This window comes from Plecotus auritus (genome assembly GCF_963455305.1).
Source record: "Plecotus auritus genome assembly, chromosome: 3".
NCBI classification, from domain to species: domain Eukaryota; kingdom Metazoa; phylum Chordata; class Mammalia; order Chiroptera; family Vespertilionidae; genus Plecotus; species Plecotus auritus.
In genome coordinates this window covers 164,034,779-164,049,587 of record NC_137772.1, presented here as the reverse complement: position 1 = coordinate 164,049,587, position 14,809 = coordinate 164,034,779, and positions in this window count along the sequence as shown.

Here is a 14,809-nt window from a genome sequence, read left to right as displayed (position 1 = left end):
TGATATATTTTCCATTGATTTTTAGAGAGAGTGGAAGGGAGGAAGGGGGTGGGAAGAGAGAGAGAGAGAGGGAGACAGAGAGAGAGAGAGAGAGAGAGAGAGAGAGAGAGAGAGAGAGAGAGAGAGAGAGAACATCCACGTGTGAGAGACATATCAATTTGTTGCCTCTTGCACGTGCCCTGACCAGAACCATGGATCAAACCTACAACTCAGATATGCCCTTGACTAAGAATCAAACCATCTGGCCAGGGCTGGTTATGCCAACTTTTGATGGGCACATTTACCACGCTTTTCAAGGCGGGGAGGGAGAAGGGAGGGGGAATGAAGTTACTCATTTTCTGGTTATAAACCTTTCTGTAATCTCCTTTTGATTAAATCTTTACATAGATGTTTAATTCACCTAATTCAGTGCTTTGGCTAAGTCTTGAGCTTTACTTGAAGGGATGTTCTAGAAGAGGTAATAGACCACTATTTATTAGGTATGAGGATAAGACACATGCAATATAATAGCTATAATTAGTGCTTATGTCTCCAAATTAAGACACAAATAGGATAACTTCTTGAACTATTCTAAAATTTGTATTAGTGCTAAAAGGGTTAGAGAGGGGAACATAGTAAAAAAAAATGCGTGCACTAAATAAGAGGAGGTAGAATTAGTTAAATCACCATTAAATGCAACAAATTGAAGTAGTTTATTTCCCTACCTCTTATTTCTTATCTGTATAGATCAGGGAAGTTCACTGAGGAATTATATGAAATTAGAAAAATGTTGATATGCACATCTCAGCCACAATGTTTTCCAAGAAGAGGTCTCATATCATAGAACCAGATGAGTCAGAAATGGAGAACATCAAACAGGCCACTATTTATTTCCTTGCTGGGCTGATACTCCACAAAACATCCTGTAGTGCTTTTCATTTGTTCAAACTGCCATCATGTCAACTCTGGTCTTCTGTTCAGATGAATGTATTGTTCCTAAGATTGTTTTATACCTGAAGTTTCAGAGCTGCTTAGATATTATCTGTGAGCTCTTCAGGCCTATGCTGGTAAGCCTCTCCTCTCCCTCCCTCATTCGCTCCCTCCCTCCCTCCCTTCTCTTTCCCTCCCTCTTCCTGTTTCTCTCTCTCCCTCTCAGCCATTCAAAATACCCCTAGCCATTAGCATTATTATGTCTGTCCCTTTCCTTTCTATGTCTTTATTTTTTATTTCTCAATTTATATTCTGCTCTGTCTCAGAAACCTCCAACTGAAACCTTTTAAAGGTGCATATTTTCTGTCTTTGCCTACAGTGCCTATATGGACTCTTCCTGCTGTCCTACTCTCTACCCCAGACAGCAAAAGGATTTTCAGGGCCAAGCCCTCAGTTCACTGTGGTTGCTTCCAGGACACTGATGCTTTAAGTTAATGAAACTTCCGAGCCCAGGCAGAACAGGGAAGAAGATCCTGCTGAGGATCTAGCTCCATTTCTGCCAACATCCTTGAGCCTCTTGCCTCACAGAAACCTCACTAAGGGTCTGGAGTTCACGCTGCTCTGGCTCCCGGAGGCCTTCCTGTGGAGCATCACCACGTCTGTCCTCTCCGGAAGGCTTTAAGTCGTTCTGATCTTTCATTCCAGTCCTTTGGACTCCTGATTGCTTCCAGATTGAATCTGATAAACCTATTTATGACTAAGGTTTTAGTCATTGATAATGACTTGAGCATTCATCTTTTCCACTTTAACAGTGACTTACACTATCTTAGCCCTGAAGACGATGGGCCAGAGGCAAAACAGCAGGAAGGACACTGAGATGACACTGATGATGAGATGAGCAACTGCATGTGCATATGAGATGTTCACATGAGGCTTCCCAAAGCATTCTTCAGGTCCCACTGGGATGGACGAACTGCACTGTCCTGGCATAGAGAAGGTTTTATGTAACACTGATGATGGAACTATGCACTTGCATGGAATGAGAAGTATCGTTAGTAAAATGTATCATTGGAAGCATGTGAATTAGAGACAACTTGTTAATACCGGAGACACCCAGATAAAACGGCATTTCTAAACTTTGGTAACAAAAGAAAAACAGAGCAGTTGTGGCAAATAATACATTTCTTCCTTCTCTGAATGGTTCTTGGGAGGAAATAATTAGGTGTAATGAAACATCACCCCAAATTCATTGATCTCCCTCCTTCTGTTTATTATACTAGTAGGCTTGGGCAATAGACACCAGGAATGCTTTTTGTTTTGTTTGTTGCCACCACTGAAAAGTGATCTCTAATAGTGGAAATTCCAGGCACTGTGATGGATTACCAGTATACAGGCAAAACTTGGGGTCAGTAGAGTACATTAAGTATCCTGAAAGACAAGCCACTTAATAACCAGTGTGGCTGAAGGTGATTGCAGTGAGTCCCATTTCCTAGAGATGAATTCTGATGGGAAGAGGAGAGGGTAGTCAGAGCCTTGCTGCAGGCAAACTGAGGAATAGGCAGTTGTCTGCAGCTGTAAGGTATGGACCCCAGAAAGTGGCTTCCTCTACCCGGAGAGATATAAGGAGGGAGGCAGGCCATTGGAGGCTCATGTCTAGGAAAACATGAGGACTTTCTCTTCCTCAGTGCCCCAGACATTAACACAGCGGAGCTCGATGTTCAGAGAAGAGGAGTCAAAGGTTTTTGAAGAGCCTGTGAGACCGAGGTGCTGCTGCACCGGAGCCCTGTGCCGAGACGGGCGGTCTCAGTCCTGTGGTGCTAGAGGGGACCTAAAGGGGCAGACTGCAGCTCTCTCCCGAAGTGCAAGCAGCATCTACATTACATTTTCTTTGGAATCTTTCCAGGCTCTCCTGGGGTTTGCAATTTCCAGTAGGAGGAAGAATAATTTATTTTAATATCATGGGCTTCTCATCATATAGACTTCCTAGTTTCCATGTACTGTCACTCATTCCAAAGATTTAATTGGCCAACTTGTTAAATTGTTGCCTTTTGCCCTCCGGAACCTCTGCTGCTTTGTAAACAAACTCTCATGAATCCTTAGTCTCTTGAGGATTATGTGAAATACTTACTGTACAAGGAAAATCAGAAAGATGAATGTATTAGTCAGGATTCTCCAGAGAAACAGAAGCAATAGGATGTGTGTGCGTGCACACACACACACACACACACATACACTATAAGAATTGGCTCATGTAATGATGGAGACTGGCAAGTTCGGAATCTGCAGTCTGGCTGGCAGGCTGGAGACCCCGAGAACCACTGGTGCAGATAACATGCACTGGAGTCTGCTGGAGAACCCACTCTTACTTGGGGAGGCTGGCCTCCTTGCTCAATTTAGGCCTTTAACGGGTTGGCTGAGTCCCACTCACATCCTGGAGGGCAAACTGCTTTACTTAAAGTTCACGAATACAATGCTAATATCATCTAACTAGAGGCCCAATGCATGAAATTTGTGCAAGAGTAGGCCTTCCTTCCCCCAAGCTGCCGGCACTGGCTTCCCTCTGGCACCTGGAACCCGGACTTCCCTTGCAGCCCTGACTTCGTCTGGAAGGTTGTCCAGAAGGACGTCTGGTCTAATTAGCATATTATGCTTTTATTATTATAGAAGTTGACACATAAAATTAACCATCACATTAAAGAAAAATAATAAATAGTTTGTTTTTAAAAATAAAAATTTTCTTTCATTTCTTACCTTAATGGGACCTGGCTTTCCCACAATGAAACTGCTTTCCTTGTTCCTTCTTTCACAGAGGCAACCTGTCCTCTCATATACCATGGCCAGGGGACTCAGAACAATGTTGTCCTTCTCTTAGCAGCCCAGTGTCACTTCCAGACCATTTTTCCCCACTGTTTGCAGAAATCTATCTTCCTTCAAGATTGTGCTAATAGGTTATGACACCTGTTACCTCTTCATGCCACTGTCCATTTCCTCCTGGTCAATCCCTCACATTCTTTAAGGTTCTCACACCCAACTTGCAGTATTTCCTTCTTAACTTGATTCTACTATTCCCATGGGTGACCTCAATGCCAATAGTACTGACTCATCTTTAAATAAAGTGTTTTGGACTCTGTGGTGGCCAGCATGTACACAGAGACCATGTCATCTTGAAGAATAGGACTGCTTGCAACTAGGACCCTAGCCTCACCACCACCCAATTTGGTCTCAGACTCAAGCCAGGACCCTACAACCACTTGGGACAAAGACCTGCAGACCAACGGACACAAAGATTCCAGACATACCGGCCACAGATTACTGTGAGTCACGGAGCTCATCCCGCCCCCCCCCTCCGGCAGCCTGCTGCAGCTACAGCATAGGACCTGCCAGACCTGCTCCTCACAACCAGGCTTCCTGTTGACACAGGGCCCTTGTGCAACTTAACTTTGACTCTGGGCAGGCACACACACAGGAGTCTGTTTCCCGGCACAGGAGTGGGCCTCCTGCTGACACAGGGTGGCTGTGCAATCTGCCCCCCCACCCCCAAGCAGACCAGGACCCTGATTCTCCACAGAAGAAGGAGCACTGAGCACCAGTGACTTGACTCTCAGTGCGCACATGTAGGGACTCTGTTTCTCATCGTACATGCACAGGATCCCTGATTCTCAGTGCACGCACACTGAGCACCTGTGACTCCAATTCTCGGCACGCATGCACACAGGGACCCTGATTCATGGCGCAAGGCCACACCAAGCGACAGAGACTCCAATACTCGATTATTGGCTCATGCACTCAGGGACTCTGACTCCTATGTGCACTAGGGGACTCTGATTTTCGGTGTATGCCCACAGGGACTATTTTTCAGCATGGTGCATGCAAAGTCCCTGATTCTAAGTATGCACACAAGGCTGCACTAAGTGCTGGTGACTCTGATTCTTGGCGTGCGACACTGACCCATAACAGCCACACATCTTGGTGTCCGAGCTCTTCAGTGACACTCGAGTGGTGCGACGCTTCCACTGTACATGGCTCAGGCCCCCGCAACTCAGCGTTTGGACCTTCTGGTGATAATTAGAATGGGGAGACAACAAAACAATCCCCAAAGGAAAGAAAAAGAGGAATCTCCAAGAAAGGAAATAAGTGAAACTGAGGCATGCAATGTGACAGAAAAAGAATTCAGAGTAATGGTGATACAGTTCATAAACTGGATGGACGAGAAAATCAACAACCTATGCAAAAATCAGGAAGAAATCAAAAGTGATATAGCTACAATCAAAAACCCTATGGAAGGTTTCAACAGTAGACTAGAATAAGTGGAGGACCGAATTAGTGAGTTAGAAGATAAGGTAAAGGAGACATATGTACTACTATTTGTAATACGTTAAACAATAAAATAAAAATAAATAAATAAATAAATAAATAAATAAAGAGTTTTGTCATCTCCTTGATTCTTAAGACTCATTCCACCCCGTTTTCAGCCATCCAATCTACATCCTAGGCCTTATATGGAATTCATTATCTTTCCTTCATCTACATTTCCTAAATCTTAGAAGCCATTTTCTGTTGTCAAGTCCTAAATAAAAGCATCCAGTGAGAAGGACACTTAGCCGAAGAGCAAGAATAAAATAAGCAAGAAAATTTCTGTCCGATCTCCTACTCACCAATGTTCCTCAGTCCCTCCAAAACACTGATCCAAAATTATTTCCTTACACAAAAAACTTTAGTAGTTTAGTGGATAAGTCCTAATCCTTCCTGTGGTATGCAAGGGGCTTCATGATCAAAATTCTTCCTAAGCCTTCAACATTCAGTGCCTGCATACATACTCTGCTGACGGTTTAGTGAAAGACTTTCAGATCCCATAATTAAACCTGCTTTCTCAAATGTCTTTCCTTTGCCTGTTATTCTCTGTCTGGAAAGTCTCCTACTTTTATACTTTTGTTTACATAGCAACTAAGGCAAGAGGCACTTCCTTGGACAAGTCTTTCCTGTACTTCCCTCCCACCCACACACCCAAACCAGAGATGATAGCTCCCTCCCCACATGCTACACTTATCTCATAGTTCCTATTACTTTATATTGTAATTTACTTGTTTGTCTATGTGTCAGTATTCTTCCCATATTCTGAGTTTCTTGAGTGTGAGATCTGTGTACTATTCAGTCCTCAGAACCCTATATAGTGAATGACTATAAGCCCTACTTATTTAAGTCTACTTAAAGCAAGTTGACCACCAACATGGCCAGGAGGCTCAGACACTCCCAGACCATTGAGAGAAGTCCTCCTGGGCCCTCTTGCCCTGTTTGTCCTCACTCTGGTGCTGTGTCCATCTGGCATCTAGTCTCTTTGGTTCCATCTCTCATCTCTCATCTTTCAGTCTGTGTTTTCCCTCTGGACAAGACAACAGAACCCAGATTTTTAAGCTGCTCAGGGCAACAGTTCTAAACCTCTGTGTCCCAAATGTGTTGAGTCACAGAGAAAAAAGAAAGAAAAGGGTGGAGTTACAGGGGCTTTCTGAGAATTCAAAATTAATACCACACGCCACAATGTTGCATGAATCTCAAAACCATTACACTGAGACAAGCAGCCAGACATACACACATAAAAATGTACATATTCCAGTATAAACTAATTCATGCTGATAGAAGTCAGGATAGTGGTTCTTTAGGACTGGAGTGGATTGAAAGGAGCATGGATTGGCATATGGGTACTTGTAATACTGTTTCTTGATTTAACTGTTCATTTTGTGAATATTTATTTAAGTACACTTATAATCTGTGCACTTTTCTGTATTATATAGTAATACACAATGAGGAATATAAAGTTAAAAAATTAATGATACAATGGGAAACCATTTTATACTCAGGAGAATAATAAAAACTTTAAAGCCTGACAAAGCAAAGTTTTATCAAGAATGGGGAAAATGGGAAGTCATTTTTAGAAATGGAAATTGGCAAAAAACAATCTTTGGCAAATGATTTGGCATTATCTTATAAGGCTGAACATGTGCATATTTTGCAATTTAGTTAATTCCATTCCTAAGCCAGAGAAATTCTTACATATCTGTAGCAGAAAACATAAAAAAGAATGTTCAGCGCTGGCCAGTGTGGCTGTGGTTAGAGTGTCGACCAATGCACCAAAGGGTCTTGTGTTCAAGTCCCTGACAAGGGCATGTACCTGAATTGCAGGTTTAATCTCCCACCTCAGTTGGGGCACATGAAGGAGGCAACCAATTGATGTGTGTCTCCCACATCAATGTTTCTCTCTCTCTCCTCCTCCTCCTTCCCCCACTCAGGTGAGGATTAACAACAACAAAAAAATGTTCATAGAAGCATTGTTCATGTATTTTTTTAAAGAAAAAAAAAAGAAACTTTGGGATGACAAACCATCAGGGAAATAGATAAATAAATGGCAGTACATCCACAGTACACAGCAGTAAAAAATAAAAGAATACAACCACTCACATCAACAGAGATGGCTTTAGAAACAAAATGTTCAGTGAAAAAGTCACCAGAGACTATATATGATTCAATGTTTATAAAACTCTCCAAAATAGCAAAATTAATATATATACATATGTGATAAAGCCACTAAAAAAAGCAAAATACTGTAAAAAAAACATAGGCTAGAAGATGGTAGCTTCTGGAGTGGAGGAAGGTACAGTTGAGGAGGGACATCTGGGATCTTCATCCAAATTGCCCACATTCTAATTCTCAGGTTGGGGTGGGTTAAATAATGTGCTTTGTAATTTGCATATGTATGATCACTATTCATTTGTATGTACAGATATTAACCAAGAAAAATGTTATATCACTTCTATTCAGTATAAGCACATGCTCTGCTTGATCTCCTTTCTAGACTCTCATAAAATGAAAAATACTGATAACAAAACAATAATATGGCACAAGAACAGACATATAGACCAATGGAATAGAATAGAGAACCCAGAAATCAACCCAAACCACTATGCTCAATTAGTATTTGACAAAGGAGGCAAGAGCATACAATGGAGTCAAGACAGTCTCTTCAATAAATGGTGGTGGGAAATTAGACAGATACATGCAAAAAAATGAAACTAGACCACCAACTTAAACCATACACAAAAATAAACTCAAAATGGATAAAGGACTTAAATGTAAGATGGGAAACCATAAAAATATTAGAGGAATCCACAGGCAGAAAAATCTCAGACATTTGCCGAAGCAATATCTTCACCAATACAGCTCCTAGGACAATGGAAACTAAAGAGAAAATAAACAAATGGGACTACATCAAATAAAAAGCTTCTGCACAGCAAAAGAAACCATCAACAAAACAAGAAAGCCCACTGCATGGAGAACATATTTGCCAATGTTATATCCGATAAGGGTTTAATCTCCAACATTCACAGGGAACTCATACAACTCAACAAAAGGAAGATAAACATCGCAATCAAAAAATGAGTCTATTTATGGACCTAAATAGACACTTTTTGAAAGAAGACAGAAGGAAGGCCAAGAGACATATGAAAACATGCTCAAAGTCACTAATCATCCAAGAGATGCAAATCAAAACAACAATGAGGTACCATCTCACACCTGTCAGAATGGTAATCATCAACAAATCAACAAATGACAAGTGTTGGCGAGGATGCAGAGAAAAAGGAACCCTTGTGCACTGCTGGTGGGAATGCAGACTGGTGCAGCCACTGTGGAGAACAGTATGGAGTTTCCTCAAAAAACTAAAAATGGAACTCCCATTTGATTCAGTGATCCCATTTCTAGGAATATATCCCAAGAAACTAGAAACACCAATCAGAAAGGATATATGTACCCCTATGTTCATAGCAGCACAATTTACAATAGCTAAGATTTGGAAACAGCCTAAGTGCCCATCAGCAGATGAGTGGATTAAAAACTGTATAGATCTACACAGTGGAATACTACGTTGCTGTAAAAAAGAAGGAACTCGTACCATTTGCAATAGCATGGATGGACCTGGAGAACATTATGCTAAGTGAAATAAGTCAGTTGGAGAAAGAAAAATACCACATGATCTCACTCATTTGTGGAATATAATGAACATAAACTGATGAACAAAAACAGATCCAGAGACAGAGAAGCATTGATCAAACCGTCAAACCTCAGAGGGAAGGCAGGGGAGGGTGGGGGTAAGGGGGAGAGATCAACCAAAGGACTTGTATGCATGCATATAAGCCTAACCAATGGACACAGACAACAGGGGGGTGAGGGCATGAGTGGGGGGCGGCGGGGGGGCATTGGGGGGATAAGGACACATATGTAATAGCTTAATCAATAAAGAAAATTAAAATAAATAAAGAACAATAATAATAATATCATTTTTAGATAAACACAAAGCAAAAAAAAAAGAGCCACTAGCTAACAAAAGCTTTCTACTCGCTCCTGAAACAGAAACTGGATGGAAAGGGTTGCGAAGGAACACTGGGGAGGGCCGGAGAGGGGAGCTACAGCCAAAATGTGTGTGGAGCAGAGCATGAATCTGAGGAGAGACAGCCCCACAGAACCCATAGAGACATCTGGCCCAGGGAAATGTCAACTCTGCTGGGCAGGAACGAGAAGTGAAGAAGACAACAGGGAGATTCTTTGGACATCCAGTTCGTACCCCTCCTCCAACCCAGGTGGAAAATTCCTGGATGGAAAGTCCTGGGCTCCTGGCCAACGCAGCCTTGGTGAAGGGAAGCAGGTATGTTTCTTTCAGAGGCAGATCAAGACTCCATTTCTGGAGTTTTTCTGAGATTCTGTAGCAGAAAATGTTGGGCTTCTGTGCTTTTCCCAGGGAAAAGCTTCTTGCTAAATCTGTTAGCACTTGTCCATCTAATGTCCAACTTTTAAATGGTTGTTGCTATTTTTCCCCCTTAGCCCTTGTGTTTTGCCCTTTTATTTAAATTCCTTTATCATAGTGTTGGGGGGGGGGAGCAAGGTTACTAGGGTGCTCCCACAAATTTGTATATTCAAGTCCTATATTTAACCAAAGGTCTCTATAACTTTACGACAAGGAAAATAAGATTCATTTTTAAGCTTTTAAATTGAATTTATTGGGGTTACATTGATTAATAAAATGATATAGTTTTCAGTTGCACAATTCTGTAATATGTCATCTGTGTATTGTATTGTGTTTTCACCACCCCAAGTCGAGTCTCCTTCCATCACCTTTTATCCCCTTATACCCTCTTCTAACTCCCCTCACCACCCTTTCCATCTGGTAATCACCATACTGTTGTCTGTATCTATGAGTTCTTTTATTGTGTCTTTTTTTTTTTTTTTTTTTGCTTAATGCCTTCACCTTTGTCAGCCTGTCCCCCCAAACCCTTCTCCTCTGACAGTTGTCAGTCTCTTCTCTGTGCATTTCTATTTTGTTTGTTAGTTTATTTTGTTCATTATATTCCACATAAAAGTGAAATCATATGATGTTTATCTTTCTCTGAATGACTTATTTCACTGAGCATAATGCTCTCCAGGTCCATCCATGCTGTCCCAAAGAGTAAGATTTTCTTCTTTTTTATGACCAAGTAGTATTCCATTGTGTAAATGTACCACAGCTTTTTAACCCACTCATCTACTGATAGTCACTTGGGTTGCTTGCACATCTTGGCTATTATAAATAATGCTGCTATGAACATAGGGATGCACCAATCTACATTCCCACCAACATTGCATGAGGTTTCCCTTTACCCACATTCTTGCTAACACTTGTTTGTTGATTTATTGATGAGACTCACTCTGACATTTGTGAGGTGATATCTCATTGTGGTTTTAATTTGCCTCTCTCTGATGATTAGTAACATTTAGCATCTTCTAATATTGAAGCATCCATCTTATATAAAAACTGCTGTTTGAAATTTTAGCCCTGCTATTTTGGCTTCTGTAAATGCTTGCTTGCTTAAATAATAAGGAAAGTAAGACTACTCCCATTCTAGAGAGGCTGTGGACTATGCCCCAGACAGGGTTGTCAGTGCTGACACCAGGCCAGGCCTTGAGATACGGTCTCATGGCCCCTTCCTAGCACATAGGCCTTCTTTCTCAGAAGGCCCGGAAGTCTCATTCCAAATATGGGAGACAAAAGAGCTAGGAAAAGTATAAATAGAAAAGGTTTCCTTCATGTGGGGGGGCGCAGAATTTAAAAGGAACATTTTTCTCTGGCCCTGCACTTAATAAAATGTAATTCCCTTTCTCTAAGCATGGCTTGGTTTTTTTCCTGTCTTCTGTAACATAATGGGTCCCTGACCAGGAAGAAGGCCAAACCTGCTGGCCTTTTGGCCTCCAGTGAGTGTACGAGGTTTGAGGCCCGGGGGAGCTAGACAGGCCTCCTGGAGGCGCCACTCTGATGATTTAGCAGAAGTGAACCGGGGAACTCTGGGCACTTCTGGACCTCAGCCTAGGACCCGGCCGGCATCTGGAGAGAGTGGACAGACACTTCTGGACCTGTTGACAGAAACTGTAAGGTAGGGGCCCTATTAGTCAGGCCCACTCCAAGTGAGTGGAAGGGGGAGCTTGATCACCTCCCCGGAAGTCCAGGACTTCCTCAGGCAATTAATCAGGAAACAGGTGGACTATTTAAACTCTGAGTAAATATCTGGTAGAAGTAAAAAACTCAGACTGTCTGGTATATAAATGTAAGTGTGAGGGTCTGTGTGAAGTGAAAGCTACTTTGTGCCGTCTGGCTGTACACATGAGAGTATTTGTTATCTCTTTCTGTTGTTAATTTGCTTAAAGATAGTGCAAACCCCACTTTAGGGGGAAGACAGTAGACAACTTTTAATTGCTTTTCCTTGATTTATAATTTTGCTATGTTATTTTAAAATTTTGGAATTCTAGGGTTAATTTAAAGGTATAAAATTTGTGAAGGTTGCCAATCCAGAGATGTTTAAACAAAGGCTTGTTGGGTTAAGATTAGTCATAATTAACTGCTTTGTAGGCTGCCTTTTTCAGCCCTGCTAGCAAACAGAGAATCATGTGGTCCCGAGAACTGCAACCTGCCTGCCCTTCCTGATAGATTTACAGTGGGTCTCTTGGGGAGGAAGAGAGCCAAATATAGCTCCAAAGCAGGTGTGAGAAAGAGTAGAGGTGGTGGAATTCACTCTCAGCCTGCTGAGATAGAGGAGCCCTAGGCTGGGGACAGGGGGATGGTTGGAGATATCAGAAGTGGTAAAGGAGGACGAGGATTTGAGATCCTCTGGGGACTTGGAGTAAACAAGGAAAATCTGGGAGGGAGAGCAGCTGTTCCTTAAGTGTAAAAAGCCTGGTTATACAGGATCTCAGACCGCTTGCCTTATTTCTCCTGCTAAGGCAGAAAAGGGGCGGGTGTCAGCGGGGAGAGCAGGGAGAGATAAGTTTTTGTTGATTTTTGCTTATCTGAACTATGCTAGAGTCAAGGCTTTCTGCAAAACACAGTGGATCTTCCTCTGCCCCGTTTTATTCTTTTTAACCCTTCCAATACACATAAAGAAAATCTCATTGTCTGAGCCTGGCAGGGCAGGGTTACTGGGTACTTCTTTAGGCGGTGGTGGAATATTCAGCAAAGGAACTTTAAGATATAATATATTTAATGTTACAACTAGTTTAAGTTTTAAAAATCTCTGTCTCTCAAAAAGAAACTCTTAGTTTTATCACAGAAGGTCTAAGTCATAAATGGTAATCTAAGAAATTCTGGCTGTTTACTTTTTTTAGGAATCATTAAAGGATTGAGGTTTCAAAGAATAAGGAATACTGAGTAGAAGGTCTGGGACATGGTTATGCATTTTTAAAGGACATCGAAAGAAGGTTTGAAGGCTAATTTGGAAGTGTAAAATTTATAAAGGTTGTATATGTAATAAGAAGGAGAAGAGAAATGTTGAAAGGAAATCAAATAATACAGGCCAGTAAGCCAGGAAGAGTAAATAATTTACATTCTGCCTCCCTAAACAGAGGGTAAATAGTTATGCCAAAGTACTTACGGAGGGACTGATAAAAGAAATCTAACAGTTACTGTTTTGTTATAATACATTCAGAAAATATTACTTTGGAAAGTCCATAAAAAGGACTGGCAAGGAAAATTCTATCTTAAAGCAGGTCAGTATATTTTTCTCCTTATACAATTCCTCCAAAATTTGGCAATACTTAATAAATAAATCATGGCAATACATTTCTTTGCATAAATTCAATAAGACTGGTTTCCAATAATGGTTTTATTAACCAGAAACTTTGACTGGAGTATCATGTTTTAAAGAGCCCTGCCTGAACTCTGAAGACTTGAAGCCAATAAGAGTGCCATGGAGAAAGTCTGGTATCCTGCTTGGTAGCCCTGAAAATAGCTTGTGCTGGAGCATCAGGCCCATGCCCTACCATCACTGGTGGTTGGTCAGAGTAGAAGGGGAGCAATAAGGGTGCCTCTGCGTCCTTGCGGGATGCCCACACACTCTGAGCCACGACAAGTAGGAGGGCTGAGATGGGCCTTGAAGCCTTGGGCATGGGCCCAGGTAGAGCCACTACAGGTGAGGACTTCACCTAACTCAGCAGATACTACAGGCAGGCCTGACAGCAGCTGGATGGCTTGGCTTCCTGGCCCTATGGGGCACATTAAGATTCAATCATGAAATTCCAGCAAAGGTAGTCAGTTACCATTCTTGTTATGTTTATGCAAACAATCAGGCCAAATTGAATATAATAGATAAATTAGTCTTGATTTGGCTCTTTTGATAAACATGGGGGTAATTTTAAGGAGAAAAATTCTATTTCAATAGAAGTTATTAAAACTGAAAGGTTTTCTTTCCCTTCCACCAGACCATTTGTTACAGTTTGTCTCCGCCAGGTCACAAGCCCACCTCCTTCTGTGCCCAGGCCTCATTGTCCCTCTGACAGACAGCAAAGATCTCTTGGCTCTGAGAGAAACCTCTGACCCGCCTCAGCAGGAAGTAGCTAGAAGAGCCCACCGACGTACATTTTCCCTAAAAGAATTCAGAGCCAGGATCCTTGAGGTAATATATTAGGCAGTTAGACAGACATGAGTGGAGCAAGGACGATGGGACAACTAGCACTACCAGATGTAATTAAGTCTTTCAGTCTCTACCTATGTGAGACAAGGGGACTCCCCAGAAGCAAGAGGGAACGAGGCTGCAGATGAAGCAGCCCAGGAGGTTACCCTAAAACCAGTGGGGCCTCTACAGATTCTAGTGACTCTTCCAAACCCTGACTTACCCACCTCACCAGCTTACATAGAAACCCAATCTAGAAAAGCTGAAATCCATAACCAATCTTTACTCAAGTTCTTACAGGCTTTACAGTCTACCCAGAAAGCAGTCCAGAAGCATGTCCAAGGTACACTGCCTGTACCAACTTCCGATCTGGTCCATCCTTCCACCCTTTAGGTAAAGAAATTTGCCACACAAGGACTGACTCCTCCCTGGAAAGGAACACCCCCACAGCAGTCAAGGTCGACGGGATCCTGACATGGCTTCATCGCACCTGGCTTAAGACAGCCCAGACAAAATAGAGAGTCCAGGACTCTTCGGACCCTCTAAAGATTAGTCCTGGCCCTCATTCCGGGCCCTTATCTTATAAACAGGCCCACTGACTTTATTCAGCAAAGAATTAATTCTATTAAGCTTATAGTCCTCAGGGGTCAATATAACTCCCTCTCCAACAATGACCCAAAAGAGTCAATGATTTGACTCATGTACATAAAACCAGTGGGGAATGAAGCATCCATCTTATATAAAAACTGCTGTTTGAAATTTTAGCCCTGCTATTTTGGCTTCTGTAAATGCTTGCTTGCTTAAATAATAAGGAAAATAAGACTACTCCCATTCTAGAGAGGCCGTGGACTATGCTCCAGACAAAGTTGTCAGTGCTGACACCAGGCCAGGCCTTGAGATACAGTCTCATGGCCCCTTCCCAGCACGTAGGCCTTCTTTCT